The following is a 10,591-nucleotide window of genomic DNA, read 5'->3' as shown; positions in this document are numbered from 1 at the left end:
CAATGCTTCTAAGACAATGTAATATCAAAAGTGAAAGAACCTTTAGAACACAGAAAGTCAGAAATTGAATGGTTCTAAGAACATAGAAGGCTTCTAAGGCCATAAAATATCAGAACAAAAAGAACAGTTAGAACACTGAAAGTCAGAATTGGAAGGGTTCTATAAGCATAGAATGCTTCTAAGAACATAGAATGTCAGAACTGGAAAAAACTTTAGAAAAATGAAAGTCAGAATGGAATGTTTCTAAGAGCATAGAATGCTTCTAAGAACAAAGAATGTCTTAACTGAATGAACCTTTATAACAAGGAAAGTCAGAATTGGAAAGGTTCTAAGAACATAGCATGCTTCTAAGGCCATAAAATATCAGAACAAAAAGAACAGGTAGAACACTGAGAGTCAGAATGGAATGTTTCTAAGAGCATAGAATGCTTCTAAGAACAAAGAATGTCATAACTGAATGAACCTTTATAACAAGGAAAGTCAGAATTGGAAGGGTTCTAACAACATAGAATGCTTCTGAGACAATAGAATGTCAGAAGTGAAAGAATGTTTAGAACTCTGAAAGTCAGAATTGGAAGGGTTCTAGGAAAATAGAATGCTTCTAAGACCATAGAATGCTTCTAAGACCATAGAATGTCAGAACTGGAAGAACCTTTAGAACACTGAAAGTCAGAATTGGAAGGGTTCTAGGAACATAGAATGTTTCTATGAACATAGAATGCTTCTACGAACATAAAAAGTCAGAACGGAAAGAACTTTTAGAACATTGAAGGTAAGAATTGGAAGGGTTCTAAGAACATAGAGTGCTTCTAAGAATATAGAAAGATTCCAAGACCATATAACATCAGAACTGAAAGAACCTTTAGAACACTGAAAGTCAGAATTGGAAGGATTCTAAGAACATAGATTACTTCTAAGAATATACAATGCTTCTAAGACAATATAATATCAAAAGTGAAAGAATCCTTAGATTCTTTGAAATTTTTTTAGATTTTTTAGATTCATTGAAAGTCAGAAGTAGAATGGTTCTAAGAAAGTTGAATGCTTCTAAGAATATAGAATGCCTCTAAGACCATAGAATGTCAGAACTGGGAGAACCTTTAGAACAAGGAAAGTCAGAATTGGAAGGGTTCTAGGAACATAGAATGCTTCTAAGAATATAGAATGCTTCTAAGACCATATAACATCAGAACTGAAAGAACCCATAGAACACTGAAAGTCAGAATTGGAAGGGATCTAAGAATACAGAATGCTTCTAAGACCATAGAATGTCAGAACTGGAAGAACCTTTAGAACAAGGAAAGTCAGAATTGGAAGGGTTCTAGGAACATAGAATGTTTCTAATAACACAGAATGCTTCTAAGACCATAGAATGTCAGAAGTGAAAGAACCTTTGGAACACTGAAAATCAGAATTGGAATGGTTCTAAGAACATAGAATGCTTCTAAGAATATAGAATGCTTCTAAGACCATATAACATCAGAACTGAAAGAACCCATAGAACACTGAAAGTCAGAATTGGAAGGGATCTAAGAATACAGAATGCTTCTAAGACCATAGAATGTCAGAACTGGAAGAACCTTTAGAACACTGAAAGTCAGAATTGGAAGGAATCTAAGAACATAGAATGCTTCTAAGACCATAGAATGTCAGAACTGGGAGAACCTTTAGAACAAGGAAAGTCAGAATTGGAAGGGTTCTAGGAACATAGAATGTTTCTAATAACACAGAATGCTTCTAAGACCATAGAATGTCAGAAGTGAAAGAACCTTTGGAACACTGAAAATCAGAATTGGAATGGTTCAAAAACAAAGAATGCTTCTAAGTATATCGAATGCCTCTAAGAACATAGAATGTCAGAACTGGGAGAACCTTTAGAACACTGAAAGTCAAAATTAGAAGGGTTCTATAGAATGTTTCTATGAATATAGAATGCATCTATGAACATAGAATGTCAGAACAGGAAGAACCTTTAGAACACTGAAAGTCAGAATTGGAAGGGTTCTATAAACATAGCATGCTTCTAAGAACATAGAATGTCAGAACTGGAAAAAAACTTTAGAAAAATGAAAGTCAGAATGGAATGGTTCTAAGAGCATGTTTCTACGAACAAAGAACGTCTTAACTGAAAGAACCTTTAGAACATTGAAAGTCAGAATGGAATGGTTCTAAGAACATAGAATGCTTCTAAGAATATACAATGCTTCTAAGACAATATAATATCAAAAGTGAAAGAACCTTTAGGACATTGAAAGTCAGAAGTAGAATGGTTCTAAGAAAGTTGAATGCTTCTAAGAATATAGAATGCCTCTAAGACTATAGAATGTCAGAACTGGGAGAACCTTTAGAACAAGGAAAGTCAGAATTGGAAGGGTTCTAGGAACATAGAATGTTTCTATGAACATAGAATGCTTCTAAGACCATAGAATGTCAGAACTGGAAGAACCTTTAGAATACAGAAAGTCAGAATGGAATGGTTCTAAGAACATAGAATGCTTCTAAGGCCATAGAATGTCAGATCTGAAAACCTTTAGAACACTGAAGGTAAGAGTTGGAGGGGTTCTAAGAACATAGAATGATTCTAAGAATATACAATGCTTCTAAGACAATATAATATCAAAAGTGAAAGAACCTTTAGAACATTGAAAGTCAGAAGTAGAATGGTTCTAAGAAAGTTGAATGCTTCTAAGAATATAGAATGCCTCTAAGACCATAGAATGTCAGAACTGGGAGAACCTTTAGAACAAGGAAAGTCAGAATTGGAAGGGTTCTAGGAACAAAGAATGTTTCTAATAACACAGAATGCTTCTAAGACCATAGAATGTCAGAAGTGAAAGAACCTTTGGAACACTGAAAATGAGAATTGGAATGGTTCAAAAACAAAGAATGCTTCTAAGTATATCGAATGCCTCTAAGAACATAGAATGTCAGAACTGGGAGAACCTTTAGAACACTGAAAGTCAAAATTAGAAGGGTTCTATAGAATGTTTCTATGAATATAGAATGCTTCTATGAACATAGAATGTCAGAACAGGAAGAACCTTTAGAACACTGAAAGTCAGAATTGGAAGGGTTCTATAAACATAGAATGCTTCTAAGAACATAGAATGTCAGAACTGGAAAAAAACTTTAGAAAAATGAAAGTCAGAATGGAATGGTTCTAAGAGCATAGAATGTTTCTACGAACAAAGAACATCTTAACTGAAAGAACCTTTAGAACATTGAAAGTCAGAACTGGAAGGGTTCTAAGAACATAGAATGCTTCTAAGACCATAGAATGTCAGAACTGAAACCCTTTAGAACACTGAAGGTAAGAACTGGAAGGGTTCTAAGAACAAAGAATGATTCTAAGACCATATAGCATCAGAACTGAAAAAGCCTTTAGAACACTGAAAGTCAGAATTGGAGTGGATCTAAGAGCATAGATTGCTTCTAAGAATATATAATGCTTCTAAGACAATATAATATCAAAATTGAAAGAACCTTTAGAACACTGAAAGTCAGAATTGGAAGCGTTCTAGGAACATAGAATGTTTCTATGAATATAGAATGCTTTTACGAACATAGAATGTCAGAACTGAAAGAACCTTTAGAACACTGAAAGTCAGAATTGGAAGGGTTCTAAGAACATAGTTTACTTCTAAGTATACACAATGCTTCTAAGACAATATAATATCAAATGTGAAAGAACCTTTAGAACATTGAAAGTCAGAAGTAGAAGGGTTCTAAGAATGTTGAATGCTTCTAAGAATATAGAATGCCTCTAAGACCACAGAATGTCAGAACTGGGAGAACCTTTAGAACAAGGAAAGTCAGAATTGGAAGGGTTCTAAGAATATAGAATGCCTCTAAAAGCATATAACATCAGAACTGAAAGAACCTTTAGAACACTGAAAGTCAGGATTGGAAGGGTTCTACAAACATAGAATGCTTCTAAGAACAAAGAATATCTTAACTGAAAGAACCTTTAGAACAAGGAATGTCTGAATTGGAAGAGTTCTAAGAACATAGAATGCTTCTAAGACCATAGAATGTCAGAACTGAAAGAACATTTAGAACAATGAAAATCAGAATTGGAACGGTTCTAAGAACAAAGAATGCTTCTTTTTTTTTTAACACCACAGGTTTAATGTCTTAGGCAGTTATAGAATTGTAACAGCAAAGGGCTTTTGGTCAGATCTGGACAGTTCATGGGGTGGAATGTAATTTGTAAGCAAACTTTTACACTGTTTACACACACATACAAGACAAACATTAACAACACATGCTGCAGTTTCATCCTAAAAAGAAATCGTGGAAAGGAAAAAATTTAAATTAAAATTCTATAAAAAATGCTCCAGACAACATGGAGGTGAGAAGTGAAAGCCTCTATCAAAATTCATGCCTTAATAATGTTTTGACTTTTCAAAGTCAAATTCTTCCCTAATCCATCATTGATAGAGGATGAAAAAAAAAGAAGGCTGGGGGTAAGAGGGAGAGGAAGAAGTCATATCTATTCAAAGCAATTTCATGAACCCTACCTGAAACTGGTAGAATCTCAAGACAATGTGGACAAAGTACTAAGAAGGGAAAAAGAGATCCAATACGGACCAAAGTTATTTCTACCTTATGACCTTGGTCAAGTGAGAACTAAAATATACATATGAAAAATTTGGCTGCTCAATGAATGCTTCCAAATGTGTAATTTCAACCTGAAATAAGTTAGGCACACACAAAGAACCAAAAGTTCTAGACAATGCATTTTACCAATAGCTTTAAGTGTGCTATCCTCTTATTTCAAGAAGAAAAAACTATTAGCTCTCAACTCTGGGTACCACAGAACAAAAGACTATAAAGCTTTCATCTAACTGCATCCTTTTTGGTTTAGATACTTATTAAGTACACTTATAAAATATATTTGGATTTTTAGTTGCTCGAACACAAAACTGCCAAATATTCTTTTCAAACAAGTGACCCAGTCATTCAGCATGCAAGAGAGATACTTATCTATTCGTATCATAAAGTCATGCTTCATATAACCTGTTTATGCCAACGCCATTATAAGTCAAGAAAATATGAAATATCAAAAGGATTTAATATAAAATTTTTTTCTAAGTCAGTTCGATTGTTCTGGTCACTATCATCTGTTGGGTCTCAACTTTCCTTATGCAATTATCCATAAAATAGTCCCTTTGTTGGACACTCAACATTACATTTTTAAAATCTATCATCCTGTGACAACCTTACAAAGTCTCATTTGTCGGCAGTGACACACTCCGTAGTTGAGGGGAAGAAGAGATGATCTGTGAAGAAAAAGTTAAGAGGCTATTTAGGGGCTTCAGGGGAAACAAGTCAATTGTAGAAAAGAAATAGCCAGAAGCTTCTCAGTTGCTCCCAGCATCATCTCTGGAACCACTCAATCACAGTCTGGTGGTGCAGTTGATGAGTAATTTTCTTGCCCCAAGGTAGACTGGAAAAAGGTGAAATGGAAACAGACTCAAGGCATGGGGTACACATAGCCTAAATGGTAACAAAGCTATCTCCTTACCACAGAACAGGAGATGTTCAATTAATGAGTTGGCCAGTAGATAATGCTCCGTTCGATAAATGACTTGGTCAAGATATAATTCTCATGGTTCCAGGATAGAACACAAACAGAATACATATATGCCAAGATGTCATTCTGTCACTACAAACTTGAGCCAGCAGTAATCTCTAGGACATAACAGATGTGAATTATGGTGAGTTCAGAGCCAAAATTGGTGCTGATGATTTTTCTTTGCTAAACTGAGTAGTACATGAGCTTTCATGTTTAGTGGGTTCAAATGCTAGCACTATAGTCCAAAAGACTTAATCTCTGGAAGAAAAAGTAACTCAAATACCACAAGAATCTAAGTTAAGGAAGAATAGCTGAAAAATCAACAAGAAAGGCCATAAATTAGCCAGCAACTTTACTACAAACAAGGCCTAGACCATGTAGTTAGCTCATTACTTCTCGTAGTGAGGAATAAAAAAGCATGCATCTGAAATCCATAGGTAATTCAAGACATTAATTATGGATAGCAGTTGTTTCCTACCAAGCTTTATAATCCAAAGGACTAGAACTGAACCAACTATCAGGTGAGCTGTCATTTTGTTTTTTAATGTCTTTATTTTTATTCAATAGTTTGGCCCTAGATCAAACTACTTTGCTAGGTTTTCCTAATTTTTAAAAAACTTTTATTTTATGAAGAAAAAAATTGACAGACTTTGGTTTAAGAAAAAAATGGGACTTAATCGCAAATTAGTAAGATATCTAGAACTGGGCCAAGGTATGTTCTAGTTTTTAGTCCCATTCATCTCTGCTGTATCAGAGAATCTAATTGAGTGGTAGGTAGGTAACCTGTGGCACTTGCTGGAGGCACTCTAAACTATCGCTATCTAATAATATATGTTAATATATGTTAAATCAGATTAAGTTTTATTTCCTCTCTTTTTTTCCTATCTCCAAATGGAAGGGGTGCTAATAGACAGTGAAAGCCAAAAGGTTGGCAAAGAAGAGCATAAAACACCAATAAAGCAGGCTCTCAATGAGAAATGCCTACCTCTATTTTGGAGGTACACTAAAACTTGAAATATAAAAGTCAAGTATTATTTCCTTTTCTTCTATAATAAAGAGAGCTTTTACTTATTTTAAACCTCCTTTTCTCTGCCAGTCACATCTTCCAAAAACACTTTTGGCACTACCGATATCAAAGAAGGATGCAAGTGTGTATCTTTTCTCTCAGGTAATCATCTGCCTGATGAAGAAAGCAAATTCCCTCCCTCAAATCTAAATAAATAAAAATAAATAAATAAATAGCATGGTCCCAGATAATGTCAATGGCCATTCAATACAAAGAAAAAGCAGTTCCTTCTTTACTCATCAAAAACCTAAGCTAGGTTCTAAACTACAATGGCGGCACTCCTTAATTGAACTGTACAACCTAGGTGTGAAATACAATGCAACACTCTGATGATGGAGAGAACTAAAAGCTGTTAAGATTTACTCATAAGTTGAGCAATGGACAATGGAATCTTTCTATAGAAGTGTTTTCCAAGGGCTATGCCTCAAGGACTATGACAAAGGTAAAAAAAATTCTGCTAGCATTTTTACTACTTCAATTACAAAGTATATTTAAATTGATACCACACTGCTCCGAGGAATCACTTTAGAGCGAGGCTCCAGTGAATACACCAAAAGTTTTCAGTTAAAGAGAGTATGTATAGGCGATTCTCTTTTTCTTCCCTTTGACCATTTAGATGCTTACAAGACCTATTGCTTGTCTCCTCAGCTTTTAAGAGAATTCATGGAGGGAGATTACCTGTAGCCAGGATTTTGCCTTAGAGATTTGTTTTACAAAACAAATTTTTGTTTCTCCATATAAATTAACTTTTTTCCTTTCATAGATGGTTTAATTCAGCCAGTGACCAAGACAGAAAGAACAAATCTGAAAACAAAGTCCACTCCTTCATTCCTGCCTCAGGTTTTAAAACTCAATAGTGAAACCAAAAGACTAGTTTAAGCAACATTTTTCTTGCTTCTATTTATCAAATTTAAGCCCAGCCCTGAGTTAGATTTTTATCTTTCAAACCATTCGTTTCTATCACAAAACAAGCTGGTTTGTATCGTTTTGGAATGCAGAGTTTGAGGTAATTTGGGAGGCTTTAGCCTGGATCTCCTATTTTAAAAAAAAAAGAGGAAAATTGACAAAGTAGTGACATTTAGAACCACAACTTCATAGTTTGCCAGATACAGCTCAAAAAATTATGACACAAAAGGCATACAGCAACGCAACCTATCTAAGAAGGCATTTTGTGTCCAGTTTCTTCTTTCTCACATTTTTGTCCCTCAAGAAATCTCAAAGATCAAACCCTTACAGAATGGAAAGAGTGAATTTACAGTCAGACAGTTTAGCTACAGACTGAACTAAAAATGTTTTGTGCTTTCCTGGAAAAGCTAAGTTGATAGGCACTCTCTTTAAAGTCAGCACACAGATTAAAAAAAAAAAGAACCTACTAAAATCTGAAATAAGGAACAGATGATTTAACTACCCAAATATCATCTTATTCCCTAAATGTTTTCAAGGACTTTCTCTACTTCATGTGCTGAGGGGAAGGAGCTGGCTTTTGATCTGAAAACAGACCTCCCTTTTCCAACTCCCACACAACAAAACCAAGAACAAAAGAAAATCCATCACAGAAGAAGTCCCACAAATGAGCAACATTCAGGAGGAATTTAATTAACGAAAAATAAAATAAATGTTTAAAAAATGGTGCACGGGTAGGGATCTGAAGAGGGTATCTCTTAAAAGGTCACACGTCAGTCACTCAAGCACACTGGCAAGGCCATGCGTAAGAAACTTTCTGGACCTCTGTCAGTGCACAACTAACCTCAGCGTTAAGAATCATGTCTTCACACTTTCTTTATATGCACTTACTATTATATACATGTATAAAAAGAAATACAAACTTTAGTTTGTTATAAAGTGGCTTCTCTTTCTCCTACACTAGCTTGGCACATGAATGCATGCAAAGCGAGCAGGGTCTAAGGGCTTCGCCAAACAGCTGATTTGGGCAAACAAATGCGTGGGGAGGAAGGAGGGAGAGGAACAAGCAAGAAAGCTAAAACTGATAGCATTAAAAGCCACAGAAGTGATAACAATATATTTTCTCAATAGTATAGAATTAGTCTATGGCTACAACTTAATGTCTCTGCCATCCTGTTTCCCCAAATCATTTCAAAGTTCATAGCAGCTTAGCACAGAGTCCTCAAAGAAGTATCAAGCCAGTGCTCTCTGCTTCGAGGGGTTAGAGTTCACAGGTTAAACTTCAGTCACTCCGAAGATTCATGGGAGGATGCTCACTGTCTTCGTCCAATCGTAGTGCATTGGTTTCATCTTCTGGACAAGCACCACCCACTGCACCCAGATCCTCTGTGTATGCATGTCTGGGAGGTGAGGAAGGTACATAAGCACCTCTTGTCACAGCAGCACTGTGGGTCTGAGCTACTAATGGACGGTCATGGGATGCAGGTTCTAGGATCTCATTGGCTGGCTCCATCCTGCCATCCAACTTGTGTTGTTTCATCAGGGTACATTCCCCTCCTTCCTGAGGACCCAGGTTGTACATATATAAGTAACCATCAGAAGCTCCTCCTAATAATCGGGGAATCTTCTGAATCGTGGCAAGTGAACAGATATTTTTGTGAGCGCAGAATGGTAGTCGGACAGTAGCAAATGCCCTTCCCTGGTTAAACATTTCTGTTACTTGAGAGGGCAAATAGCTGGTAGAGGCCATAAGAACTTTCCCAAAGTGACCAGTCCAGGTAGTTGGTTCCTCCTGAGGTTTCTCTTTCACAGTCTCAAGTTTGAAGATGTGCACTGTTTCAGTGTTACTGGAAGCACAGAGGAACATTCCATCCATACTGAAGGCCAAAGAGCAGATGCTTACACACCTCTTCACTCCTCTCCCGACCTCAAAGAGTTTCTGTCCTTCTGGAATGGAAAGTACCCTTCGCAGAAGCTGTGGCAAGTTTGGTACCACTTGCATCAAAAGCCAAAGCTGCTGGGGGACTGTCACGAGCTGGTATCATATTAGCAGCCCTCAAATGAATGGTATCAAAGACTTGTCCTTCTCCAATAGTTGCGCTCCCAGGATAAGCCGGGTAACAACTGTCATTGTTTATTGACAGCGCACACAAACCTGCAGGGTTTGGGGGAGTTTCCCTGATTGTATGCAGTACCTTCATAGCACGAATATTGTGTATGTAAAGACATTCTTCTAGGCATACTATCAACCTCTGTCCATTCAATTTGACTGCCAATATGGTATTGGAATAGCTATAATTACATATTTCAGTCCCCTTCTTAAAGTGGCAGACTTTGAGCTTTCGTGGAGCTTTGAGGCTCCACAATACACACATCTTCTGTATCAGTACATTCATAAATCTGTTCCAGCTTATCCACAGAGGAAAGGGAGAAGAATTTACAACCACATTTCCTCCCAACAGCTAAGGATGGGTTGTCCTGGTTGAAGTTGGCGAAGAGCAGCTGGCTGGAGCTGGCCTCCCAGCTCTGACTGGCCAGGTTCATGGCTGAGAGGGGGGACCTGGGCTCGGGCGCTCTACCTCCTGGGACGGGAGAGACGAAGGAGTCAGGGTCGGCTCCAGGCCCCTCTCTCCACCGTCATCTTTGTCGTCTCCTCCTTTGTGGGTCCTCCAGCTGCTGAGGTTGTGGTTGCTACTGTTCCTGCTGTAGCTGTCGCTGCCACCGCTCCCTGCTCCAACTTCAGCCTTTGCCTCATCCCTTCCCATCTCTTGTTTACGCTCCAGGTCCTAAACTTCGCAGGGTGCTTGCCGAACATAGAATGCTTCTGAGAATACAGAATGCTTCTAAGACCATAGAATGTCAGAACTGGAAGAACCTTTAGAACACTCAAAGTCAGAATTGGAAGGGATCTAAGAACACAGAATGCTTCTAAGAACACAGAATGCTTCTAAGAACAAAGAATGCTTCTAAGACCATAGAATGCTTCTAAGACCATAGAATGTCAGAACTGGAAGAACCTTTAGAACACTCAAAGTCAGAATTGG

General features: G+C 37.2%; 1 pseudogene; it reads right to left on the bottom strand.

Moving 5' to 3' along the window:
* Window positions 1-8,492: 8,492 nt before the first annotated feature.
* On the bottom strand, window positions 8,493-10,122 carry LOC100014251 (WD repeat domain phosphoinositide-interacting protein 2-like; annotated as a pseudogene).
* Between the last annotated feature and the right edge of the window lie 469 nt (window positions 10,123-10,591).

The sequence above is a fragment of the Monodelphis domestica genome, chromosome X (genome assembly GCF_027887165.1).
Source record: "Monodelphis domestica isolate mMonDom1 chromosome X, mMonDom1.pri, whole genome shotgun sequence".
NCBI lineage: Eukaryota > Metazoa > Chordata > Mammalia > Didelphimorphia > Didelphidae > Monodelphis > Monodelphis domestica.
Note: the sequence above shows the minus strand (reverse complement) of the source record. Positions and strands in the feature narration are given on the sequence as shown.